General features: G+C 36.7%; 1 protein-coding gene across 3 annotated transcripts in view; it reads left to right on the plus strand.

The window, feature by feature from the left end:
* PCGF5 (polycomb group ring finger 5) overlaps window positions 1–13,200 on the plus strand; it is a 103,825-nt gene that overhangs the window by 41,977 nt on the left and 48,648 nt on the right. For 2 of the 3 annotated variants that reach the window (XM_088059350.1, XM_014250271.2), the window contains exons 2-3: window positions 3,958–4,067; window positions 9,110–9,182. The gene's annotated coding sequence lies outside the window, so the exon portion shown is untranslated. The remainder of the gene's footprint in view (window positions 1–3,957; window positions 4,068–9,109; window positions 9,183–13,200) is intronic. The other variant, XM_014250272.2, reaches the window with a different exon arrangement.

Genomic DNA, 13,200 nt, shown 5'->3' on the forward strand with positions numbered 1-13,200 from the left:
ACACTGAAGGCTTTAGTGGGAGTGTTCACCACACACCGGAGACAGTATCTCCAGTTAAGTGTATTGCTTTTGATATCCAGAAGATCCAGAACCCTCATTTCCACATTTCACTTGGTGATCAGGACTAAGAAGTGGGGGATTCATTCTGGCGCTGGAAGTCTTGCTAATATGTGTGTAACATTGACAGAATAGCATAAATAGAACAGCATACAGTGTTGAAGAAAACAGTTCTCTAATATTTACTGAAAGTAATCTCTTGTCTTCCTTTCTTGGATGCTTTCTAGGCTGCTGCCCTAGCAGTATGTTTGGGTCACATAGACAAGAGTTGCTGGAGCAGATTTGGTGTTCTGTGGTTCTCGACTATGTGGTTCTGCATCTGACTTCTTTCTTGGCAGAAGAGAACCCTGCCCACTCCTCCCGTCTAGCTGTCTTACACCTAGATTTCTCAAGCATATCTGTTATATAAAGAACATTTGCAAACATCTGCCAAACATTGGACTTTTGGATTTACAGTTTCCATCTTGTGGAGTGGGTGGGTAATACAAGGTAACACTGACAGGTAATCTGCTGACTGAAATTTCTTACAAGGGATGATAGCTACTTACCATGTAATTTTTACTGTATGTTTTCAAAGGAAGTGTCTTGACTCTCATGAATCAAAGGAGGAATCCATAAAAATAGAAATAGTTTGAAACATTAGCTGATGAAAACTGCTGTATCTTAAGCTTCAGTTTATCCACTTGACTTTATGTCAGTATTGAATATGCTTGTAGACAGAATAACTACAAGTACTCCTTGTACTTACTTTAGTTACCATAGACCTTGCCTTGAACTGCTTATAAAATTTTCAGTTATTAAATAATTCCAAGAACAATTTTAGGGAGAAGTTGTCATTTTACCCAGTGTAAAAATGTTTTTGGTAACCTTTTCATTAAGACAGGACCTCAAATTTTATTTAATTATTGCCTAAATATATTTTTTCCCATTCTTGTGAAAATAGAAGTGTTTGAGCTAATTGATATAATTATATATAAGCCTTTGAAAGAAATAATCTAAGTTTATATATGTTCCTGGGTGGGGTTAGTGAGAGTTTACCTGTGACATTTTCCAAACACAGTATCTGCAGCCAAGTCATTCAGTAAAACTTTTCCTTTTCACTGTTCCTCCTTGAACAGCAGAGAGAACAAGCAAAGAACCCGTCTTCACTTCAGTGCTTTCTGGCTTGGTATTGATTCTGTTTATTCACAAAGGTGAAGTCTGTTTGACAGGTGCAGAAGTCAAACTGCTGACAGCTTAGACTGCATGGAGCCATAGTAACTCAACAGAAGAATTCCTGTAATTTGGGAATGGTTAAGTATAAAAATCAAACTGTTCTAATATAGCTAAAGGGCCAAAATGTTAGGACATTTCTTATTTTAGGTTGTTGGTGTGACCATAATTTATCATTTGTAGTGCTCCTCACTTCTGTTCTTAAAAGGTTTTCTCCCCAGCACCCCCTTATCACCTGCAGGTGAGTGTAGAACAGGCACAGAGGAATGCTGCAGGAAGACAAAGGATAGTCAGCTCAGGGAAGTTGAATACTGCCTTGAAGGACTAGTATCTGCCTGTCTTGGATACTAAATTACTGGTTTTTGCTGGGTAGGTGATATAGGTCAGGGGTTCACAGGTGGCCTTTCATTTTTAACAGTTGTGAGACACATGTAGCCAAATTTGCCCTTGTTTTGACATCACCAGTACAATCAAAATCAGAATGTGAAACAGAGCTGTTTACTGAGTCTTGAGTGTCCTGAAAAGTTGAACCTTTGAACATCAGGTGTATGGAAATAAAGAGTACTTGAAACAGTTTGGACCTAGATTTCTATGTCTCCCTTTTCCGTATCTGTAAGTTATGGCTTGCAGTGTTGTCTTGTTGAACAGGTTGTGGAGAAGATTCTTTTATTAATACTATTTGGGGAGCACTGAAATACTTGAGGAATGAGTGGGTATAACTATGTGTGATATCAAACACCTGGGAGTAAAATACTAAAAAAGACTTTTATTCTAATTTGTTTGGTAGTGAATATAATATTAAAACCAGTGCTGCAGTTCACATGTACAAAGGCACAGATTTTTTTCCTTTGCAATTTTTTTGAAGTCTGTAATTTTTACTGAAGTTATAATGGTCTCAGCAGGCCCCATTTAGGTATGGAATTCTGTTGAGTTTGGCTTCATGGAGATTTAAAAGAGAATGGTTTTGTCTAAAGGTTGAGCATTTAAGCAAAGGAATATAATGGACAAATTGAGTCCAGGGAGAGACATTAGTCATACAGGTATATTTTTCCGTAATGTGCTTGAGTGTGCTGCTTGGAAGTACAAAGTGCTATTTTATTTCTTAAAGGAATTATGCATTGAGGTACATCTGTGTAGTTTTTAAGCAGATGTAAGCTCCTGCTGCCTGAGCATGAAGAAACTATGAAGATATCTCCTAATGTTTAGTGTAATATAATGACAGAGTGTATTAGCCGTGGCTCAGTGCCATGGTAACACCATTAGGTGTTACCCTGAAATATGGTTTCTATCAGGTTCCAATACAGACACATCTTGCTGCTAGTAGTACCACCTTGAAACTTCTCTTGTCATTAAAACAAGCAAGATTCATTAAAAATACTTTATTAAAACAAAGAAAAGGTTCTTTAGGAAGCTGTGATAGTGATTCTATGGATGAGTTCTGAATATGGAATTTGCATGAAGAAGGGCAGAGTTTAGGGAAGAACTAGTGTAAGTTTAGGACAACAGAAAGAAACCCACAATGCTTGAACCTGGGCAATGCAGAGCCTTCTATTATACATCAGTGAGTGAAATACTATTGATCGTGCTTATTGGAGTAGGTGAAATTTATATTCACAGCAATAAACCCTCACATTCCTTGAAAGTGGCAATTGACAGTTAAATGTTGAATCCTGGACTTTCCTACCAGTAAGAAAAGCATAAACATTGCTGAGCATCCTGTATTGAGTGAAGCCTCTGAAGTTTGTTTTGCAGGAGCTCTTTGCAGGCTAGAGTAGATCATACAGCTCAGTGTGGTGTTGCTGTAAGTGTGGTAGAACACTGGCATTAGTGATTGTGACCATTCGTTCAGATAATGGACAGTGGTGTGACATGAAGTGCTACATTGCACCTCACAGGCTAATTGAATTGCTGAATTTCTTTCTGACCATTTTTTTTCTAAGTATTTTGTGGGCTGCACAGGTGTTAAATCGTGACTAAAAAATGCAATGCTCCATTATTGCTCATTTTATCATATTACCATGAGCATCTTTCCCTTGGAAGTCACCAGCTCTGTAGGCCTTAGTCTCTGGACCTATACCAAATACAAGGAAAGCAGTGATTCCATTTAAGTTAAACAGGGCATGGAAATCCAACTGCTGACTGTGCACTTGCTGCTCTTTTCTCACTATGTACCAAAATTAATCAGTGTCATATGACCAGGAACTCCAGAACTTTTTTGAGTGGTCCTAACACAGGAAAAAACCTTTGAGAAAACCTCTTTTACAACTTGTGCTTTTATTTGTTTTGAACATGCACAGATGCAGGAAGAGATGTTTAGGCTGTATTCCTTCTCTAGAGGAAAGGCAGTAGATCAGATCTTTGCAGGATACCAGTTTGAGGTACCTCATGGTTAGGATGTCCCTGCAGGAGTGAACTGCATTGCAGTTATCTGCACTTAATGACTGAGTCTTCTTCAGAGTTGTATTCCTGTGAGCAAGTAGGTGCTAAATATTTTCCTTTGGAGGGGCTGGAGTTGCTGTCTATGTAAGCATATGCTTACAGTCATTTGTTTTTGAGGTCTCATGCTTGTGCTTTTCTCTGCAACACTTCTGAGTTAGCAAGGCTTCATATTCAGAGGTCTGTTTTTTCATTGTCTCTTTTTTTTTTTTTTTTCTCTTTGCATGTTCCTTCTTATTTCACAAACACAAGGAACTGATCAAAATCCAAGTAGAAGATAAATTCTGGAATAAGAAGAATCCTGTGTATGCTGAAAGAAATCACAGAAGGATTGTTGAGAAGAATCTAGAGTTCAAGTTCTGGTATGAAATTCTAAATATTTTCCTTGGAATTCAGGTCACTGTCTGCTCTGGGAGACAAACCTTGCTTAGCATAGATTACAGCATGTAAAGTAGTTCCACTGAGTCTGTGGAGGCCAGGCAAAGATTACTTTTTACTAGAAAAACTATGTTTAAATGAGTTCTGACTAGCATAGCTCCTACTCTGTTGTACATGGTATTCACTAAGATATTTTTCATCCTTTAACCAAATGAAGTGTCTTATATGTAAGAAAACTTTTTTTTTCTATATGGAAACTAGCCAAAAAGCCAGGTCAACTTTCTAGTGCTAGATTTTTTGCCACTGTTAAAAATTTTTTGAGTATGATTTTTTTTCTTCCTTAAGATATAAGAAGGAAAACCATTTGTAAATACTACTTGAGATGCATTCTTCAGTCTCCACAATATAAAATCCAAAGACAATTCATTTTTTTAACACTGAAAAGGTTGAAATATTGCACACATTTAAATAATGTTATATCATTATTCACTTAGAAAATACCTTGGTCTATTTCTGACTATTTTCACTGAAGGCACTAGCTAGCATTCCTGCTAATTTAAGGGCCCACAATTTGAATCCTTTATACTTATTGCAGAAGTTCTAAATTTAAATCTGTGAATTTGCATAAAGCAAGGAAAAGGGTCTTTCATTTAAAATCAGATGGTTAAATCCCAATAAATTTTATGTAAATTTAGAAAACCTTAATTGCTCTTTTTTCACTTCCGTAGCACTAAAATTTTAATTTTATTTTTTTTTGTGCTCTTAATAATCTCCAGAATTGTGCTACTTAAAGACTCATCAGGCCAAAAGTTTACTGACTGGAATCAGTCACCTAATCCTAGAGAAATGGCTTGATTATTTTTAATCTTATGTAGGTGAACTTTCTGGTGAAATTTCAAGACCTTTGTCTTTGAAACTGCAAGACGGAAGACTGGAATATGTTTTCCAGGCCTGTATCCTAGGTGCTCTTTCATAAAAATGGCTGTTCAGTATCCACTGCACTGCAATTCAAGCCATGATCTCACTGCTTCTAAGTGCCAATTTCAGCTGGTGTAAAGTGCTGCTACCAGAAGTTTGTTAGTTCTGTGTTCAGCCAGAAGAAAGAACAGGGAGAGGAGAAACTCATAAAAATATTAGTTTAACAAGATGACACAGACCCTTGCGTTATGACCAGTGCTTTGGTAAAAATGAAATGGAGACATAATCTGGCACTTTTCTTACAGTAATATAATCATGATTTCTCTACAATAGACATTTGATTCAAATTTTAGAAACAGCGTAATTATGAATCAAAAAAGCATCATAAAGGAGGTGGAAGCAATGTAAATGTAAATGTAAAATGTAAAGGTAAAAACAATGTAAATGGGGAAGGCAAAGCAGTCATGTCCTACCAACTCCTTCCACACTTAAAACTGCATTAATAAGTCTGCAGTGTTCAGTTGCTCATAAGAGAAACAGCAGAAAATATCACATGGGAATAATTCTGAAATCGATATATTACATGTAAATGTAATTAAGCTCCATGACATTAGACAAGTTCAAATAGAAATCTTACACACTGCTATGTGCATATTCCAGAGCTAAGATCTAAGATAATAAAATAGGAGAATAGGATAGATAGCAAACGAGAAATCACTATGTAGAAACTATTTGTAGGTTCTATTTACAGAGTGCCTCATTCTTCCCTCACAAAGCACAGACTTCTAAAGGAGTTTTGAAGGGTCATGGTATAATCAGCTGCCAGTGTCAAGGGGAGACAAAAGAATGAAGGTAGTCTTAGATGAATGGGCAAGAGGAATATCAAGCAGTTGTTGAATTGCATTGATTCAGTGGTTGTTAATGCTGTGATCACCACTCTTTCTGAACTTGATTCTGGCAATTGCACGTCAAGAAGGATGCAGAAAATTTGAAAGCTGTATAGAGAAAACCTAAAAGAATTATAAAGTTCTTGGCACATATGCTTTATCATGAATGGCTTGGGGCACAGTTTAGTAAAAGTAAAGCTAAGGTGGCACTTCCAGACAGTAATCAAACCATCTCTTGATATAATCTTTCATGAACTAAATGGAAACATTTGACATAAAGTAAGTAATATTCAAAACAAGATTATTCAGTCTAGCTGATTAAAAGAAAATCAAATTACTCTATCTTAGCAATTGAGGTAATAAAAACAGACTAATTCAGACTACTATTAAGTAATTTTAATTTTTTTAACATTTGAAACTAGTAATGATTTTTGTAGATCAGTCTTAACAATAGAAAATTAAGATGCTTTGGTCAAAATAATCTGTTGAACTTCAGGAGAATATTAACAGTTTTAGTGCAACTCAGATTAGATGATTGGCCTGTTTTTACTTGATATGTATTACAGTAAAGGTTCTGCAGTCAATCTTTGCTGTAACTTTTGGAAGTTTAATTGCACACAGTCCTGGCAGAGAGTTCTTTGTGCAATTACCTGAAATTCTCCAGAATTCAGATTGCTAATTCAGAAAAAGCAGAACAGAGGGACATCTATAACAAAAAGACAGCAGGATGGCATTAATCAGGTGAGACATTTTCAAGTACAGCACATCTAGTATGGTTTGTCAGCACTTTATAATACCTGACTATTTAAATTTTAAATGCTCTTTTATCTTCTTTTTCAGTGAGTAGTATTCAAAAAGTACGTGGAAAGTAAAGCAACAGCTAGTCCTGAAAGAGATAGCCCTGGGATACAAGGGAGAGCTGTGTACTGTATTTGCATAACATGTTGGTCTCAAAGTAGGTTAGACATCTGCTTAGCCATTAAGTTTCCTGTAAAAATACTGTTCCCTGTTTGTTCTGTATTAAACCCTTCTCGATTTATATTTTTATGTTCTTTAAAAATAAACCTAGAAAATACGTGTTGTTTTAACCATTAATAAAAACAAACTAGCTAAGGTGCAGAATGGTCCAAGATCAGCGTTCCAGAATTCTTTCAGAAAGAAGAAAGTCAGACTTGATTGAATGGCTCATATTTATTTTTAAAATAAGGTTAGAGAAAATAAATATTGTGTGGAATTGTATCCCCAGCTTCCCTAAAGTAACACAGGGTGTACGTTATGTAAATAAAACTAACATATGCTTAGGAGCCATAAGAAGTCAGGATTCCTATCTTTAAGGCTCCTTCTCTTCATTGTGGCAAATTTTTTCATACCACTGACAGAAAATAAATATTTTGTTATGATCAATAAATACACCTGTTAATAACCACATTCTTTAAGCCATCTTTGTACAGTATTTCAGTGGTATGCAAGATAGAGCTTTGCTTCAGATGTACAGTAATCTTTAAGCCCCTTTAGGAGATTCTCAGTTTGTTCTAAGAAATAGATTAAACCAGTTCTTCACTATTCATAGTGTTTTTCATATGTGACAGTGATGCAGTGGTTATTTTAAGAGTCAAAAGCCACAGGTTCAAATCCCCTTGAAATCAATAGGGAAAATTGCTTGCAATGACTTCTAACTTAGACTTTGTACATTTGATTTCTATTTTACACATAAAATTTATGAATGAAAATGTAATGCGAAGTGCAAGTGTTTTTTATTTTTGATGTAATACAGCATTTCAGTGTTCAGTGAGAGGACATTAAGAGTATTCAGTAATACAAATGATACCTTTCTATGAATGGTGTAAAAGGAACAAGTATTTAATGGGATGACACCCAAAAATACTATTATTCGTATCTAGTATATTCCCAGTCTCAAAAATATTTAATAACTTGATATAAATATCTAAGATGATGCCATAAATCTCTATGGCTTCTTATAATGTATTTATTACCATATAAATGAAACATCTTCCAGCAACATAGTAAACAATGTCCCCAACATCTGTCACAATCTTTTCACACATCCTCTCCCCCTGGGTGAGAATCATGTGCAGCACATGGCTATGATTTGGTAGAATTTTTGTGTTTAGTTTGGGGCAAGTGCATTGAAAACATTTATGTTGACAACTCATAATCAATGTATAGTGTTACACAAAATTATTCTGATTATGCTAATTGACCTATAGGCAAACTAGAAACTGAGCTGGATACTGCCTGGGTAAATACTTCATCTGGCACCCAGCCCACTCCTGCATTCTTCCCATCCCTCAGAGATGTTGGTCATGTCATACCATGCACATTTTCATCTAGCCATGGAGAAAAGAGACAGCCTATATCTGCTTGTAACACAGGTGTGTTGTGACAAGGCTTAGTCACAAGTGTGTATAAACTCCCAGTAGCTACTCATACATCACCGGGCAGCACAACAGAAAGGTGGGAAATCACTAATCACTAAATCACTAATTTTGTTCACTATGTTATTTTTGTGGGTTAAGCCCAGTGGGCAGCTAAGCACCACAAATTGCTCACTCACTCACCCCAAGCTCCTATGAGATGAGGGAAGAGAAAAAGTAAGAAAATGTAGGGGTTGAGGTAAAAAAAAAATAAAATTAAAAGTTTATAAAGTGAAGGATAGATGTAAGATGAGAGAAAGGAAAGGAAGTGGGGCAAAGGCAGTCACTATCCACATCCTGCAGGAACACTGATGAGCAGTCAGTTCCAAGGAAATGGCAGCTAACATCTCTAAGCCCCCCTGTTATTCCTTACCATGACTTAATGTGGTGTTACATGGCATGGAATATCTCCTTGGCTAGTTCAGATCATCTGCCTGGTTGCATCCTCTCCCAGTGTATTGCACCCCTGCAGTCTTCACTGTGGTGGGAGTGAGAAAGAGAGAAGGCCATGGTGCTGGCCAAGCACTGCTCAGCAGCAGGTAAAACCTTAGTGTGCTGTCACCACTGTTTTGGGCAGGTAACTAAAAGCCCATGTGAGCTGCTGGGAAGAAAGTTAATTCTGTCCTAACCAGGCCCAGTACAGTTATTTAGCAGGAGGACTTTGGAAGCATTCGCTACTAAAGCTATAAAAACCCATACAGAGCATCTGAATAACAAAACATTTTTCAGGAAGGAGGAACACAGTATTTTATAGATAACCTTGGTGCTTTTGAACACGTTTCATAGGTCACATGGTGCAGGAGATGAATATTTCTAACTCAGGCTGAGAAGGAAATCCATACATTAAAAGATATTCAAGGTAGGTATTTGTGTCCCCCACTGAAGTTGTTCAAGAACTGAAAAATAACAATTTGTGTTAGTCTTGGACAAAAGTTTGTATTTAGGTCAGTAAGTAGTCTGTTTAATTTCTTTCACTGCAGAAAACAGACTACTTATACAGTTGTGTGCATTACATAATCCTCAACTTTCTCTAACTAGAGTATAAATTTTCTTGTGCAGGAGCCTTTTGGTTGTTTTGACTAAATGTCTTACGTTTCTGCCTACTCCTGTCTAACATAATGCATTCCTTTTTTAGAGAAATAAGATCTGAAAGATCATATTTGGCATTAGTCTCTGGTGGAACTGATTTTTTTGCTGGAATCTACTGAGTTTCTTCGGTTTACTCTCTGTGCTGTTTTGGGAATAGAAAGAAAAAAGGTTACTGATATTTTTGTTGACACAGAGTCCGTAGGGATGTAAGCAGTCTAGCGTTCCTCATTTGAGTAGTTTTCTTTACATAACAATGTTTGAATATTGTGTGAAAACTTTATTCTTTATTCTCTCCTCATCTCTGCTCACATGCTAGTGAAGTGAGTCACTGACTCCACTGTGAAGTAGAGAGTTTGCTTGAGTTCTTACAAAGTATTGGAAGTACTTTTGGCAGAATAGAACGTGCTTACAATGTCTAACCATCCTGGGTTTGGGAGGTGTGAGGAAGGGTCTAGAAGAAACACAGAAATTTTGAGCAGTAGACCAGAGGACCATTTTAGTTCTGAATAGTTCACAGGCTTCCAGCACACTTCTATTAGATAATGCACTGGAATTTCCTCACATAAGAATTACAGGAGTTAGAAGGAGTGACACTTTGTTCTCCCAGTTATCAAAGCACTGTGGACACTGGTGGTATGCTTTATTTGATGTCTTCATCCTGGTTATTGGGAGATAACACACCTGTGTGTGTGTGGAATGGGAGTAGCAGCACATTTCTAACCATGCTGCAAACAGTGCAAAGATGACGATATTATATTTAAATCTCACTGCAGAGTGAATCTGTAACAGCATTCTTCTATTTCCAACCAAAAATACTTTCAGTTAATTACAAACATAAAATGAGACAATATTTCTGTTTCAGTGATTATTAATATTAACTGCTGCTTTGTAAATGAGTGTAACTGTGCATTTTTATTTCCTTTTTAATAAGTCATGTATAGCTCTAAAATACTGTATCAGCTCTAGAAGTGTATTAACAAACAATCTCTTCATCACAGCAGAGGTGAAAGTACATTTATATACATCATAGGCACATAAAAATAACTTGATTCAGGGAGTCATGATGGCATTGTGTGGGATTAGGCTGTGTAAACAGCAATATTCATGTTCATGTTTGTTAATATGAAAGAGAAAGATGAGTTGATGGGTCTGAGTCTGCCATCTTAAGTGATCGTTTTCTCTTGCATAGAACCAAATTAAAAATTCAATAAAGTTCTGTTTCAGTTGCAAGCGTATAAAATTTTGCATCTATAAATACACAGACACACACTATATAAGGCATGAAGTTCTGAAGAATCCAGGTTTTTATCTTCAAATATTTTATCTTGCAAAATGTTTTACTTGCCTCCATATGCTGAAAATTTGTGACTTAACTCTTAATTTTTTACCACTCCTGTTCTAAAACTATCTGCCAATAATCTTGACTATTTTCAGGAGCTGGTATCAATAGCAGTATGAGGCAAAATGTAGGCTAAGTGTTCAGTATGGCTATTTTTTTAAAATAAAATCTCTCTCACCTCAGAGATTAGCTGTCTGGTTTAAATGCATGTCAAATTAACATTCAGATGAAGACTAATGTTGTGATTAACACATTGTATTGGAATTTGAGAGTTGGAGGTTTAATTCCTAGGCAGTCATGTCTTCCTGTGTTGCTGACATCAAAAATTTATTAGGAAACGGCTAGAAATATTTTAGTCTTTATGTAAAACAGGCTCAGTGATGCATCCTTTTCTTAACACAGTTTATGTTGGAGACTTTTTAGAGCAGATGGACTCTCAAAAGAGTATGTTTCTACTTCAGCTGAAGGTATTAGCTGAATGGATATATTTGGATATATTTGCCCTAAATGTAATCTAGCCAGTTTTGTTAAATACCAATAAAAATACTGTCAGGTGTTTCAGTAAATGGGACCCAGCTTGCCCTGGACCTTGTGTGCCTAGATTATGCTGAAATATCTGTCCACTTCTGTTATTAATGAGGTTAGCTAGTTCAAATAATGGATCTGCTTTTTCCTTTCAAAAAACAAATTGTTTTCTTTTAACAGCTTTTGTCTTACTCCTTTACTAAATACTGCAGTAAAACTTTAGTTTTTCTTCTGATGTATTTTTTGTAGAGGCAACAATTTTCCATACTATGTCTTCCCTTGGCCCTCTCTGCCCTAAAATACACTGACTCTTCCTCTATGCACAGAAGAGCAAAAGGCACACCTCTGTGTAGCTGTTCTGCTCAACCAAGCTCTTTTACTGGATGATAAGAAGAAAAAGAATAAGAAAAAGAATAAATAGTATATACATATAAATAATAATAATTAAAGCTTGAGTCCACAGAGTTTTACCCAGATTTCCCTAGAGTTGGATTGTGATAATATATAGCCTGGACCCTAAATTTGGCTACCCTCATTCTCATCCTGAACCACACCTTACACTGAGCCCATTTCCAGCCTGAATTACCCACTTGTAAAATGGCATTCTCTGCTGAGACAATTGGGTTGTAGGTGTTCTAAAGTCAAGTAGTGAACTGAATATCAAACTTAATTGATTGAGTAGGGTTCTGTACTGTGGAAGGACATTTGCAATTTGAGATTGCTGGGTTTTCTTCTTCGAGAAGGATTTAGACTGCTGTTACATAAGTAACATGGAATAACATCTCTACCCCAAAGCTATACTATTTTGAAAACACAATTATTTCTCTGGAAGCTAAATTTGTTCATCAGATTTTGAGTTAAAATTTGGTGCCTCTAAGAAATGTAGCAACCCACAGAAGCAGGGGAATGCCCAAGGGAGATGAGAATTAGAAAAATGTGAACACAGGGAAAAACGAGGGAAGTTGGGCCAAGACAAAGCAGCCATTAAACAAGTTTAACAGGACTGTGTATTTTGCTGTTATGCACTATTCCTGGAAGCTTACTATAATGGTAGCTTTGTCCTTAAATTAGTAAATAGTATCTTTTTCATAATTTAAATTTTTAGACATGTCATGGAGCAAATGGGAATGGACACAAAGCTACTGTGCCATCTGATGCCAATCTGTACGAACTTTTCTGAGACCTCAGTGGCTTTTTTTTGGTTGACATTGTGATGCTCAGCATAGTGGATCCCAAAGGGTAATGTAGACAAGGAGGTGACAGAGCCAGGTGTATCCCTAGTAACCACTGGTCTCAGGAGAGACCAATGTCATGGTGGGAGACCAGACCCCAGCACTCACCATGGCATTCACCTCTGATACAGGTCAGACTCAGCGGGGGTAGCTAACACTTTATACGCTTTCTGTTTGCAGGTAGCCTAAAACTGCATGAAGTGAGCATATTCCTGACCTATTGAGTCATTCTGGTTAATATTTCAAAGAATCTCTGAATCATTGAGTTTGGAAAGGATCTCTGGAGCCCATCTATCCCACCTCCCCTACTTAAAGTGGGATCAATAGAGGAGATTGCTCATGACCTTAACCAGTTTGGTTTTGAAAATCTTCAGTGATGGAGTCTCCACTGGGCAAACAATTCCAGTGTTCCAACAACCTTACAGTAAAAATCACCTATTTCTGATGTTTAAGTGGAATTTCCCGTGTTTCAGTATGTGTCCATTGCCTCTTGTGCTTTCACTGGGCACTGGGAAGATTCTCTCTTATTCTTTTTTACTCCTCCCTCTATCAAGAATTTACAGCTGCTAAGGTCTCCCCTGACCCTTCTTTCCTGCAAGCTAAACACTCCCAGCTCTCTCTCTTATCTATCCTTGTGCAGATAGATTCTACATTTGTTCACCCTCACAGTAGATTTTTTTCCAAATGTTCAG

Source organism: Pseudopodoces humilis, chromosome 9 (genome assembly GCF_049639895.1).
Source record: "Pseudopodoces humilis isolate 2021_Gansu_Grassland_sample_001 chromosome 9, ASM4963989v1, whole genome shotgun sequence".
Lineage (NCBI taxonomy): Eukaryota > Metazoa > Chordata > Aves > Passeriformes > Paridae > Pseudopodoces > Pseudopodoces humilis.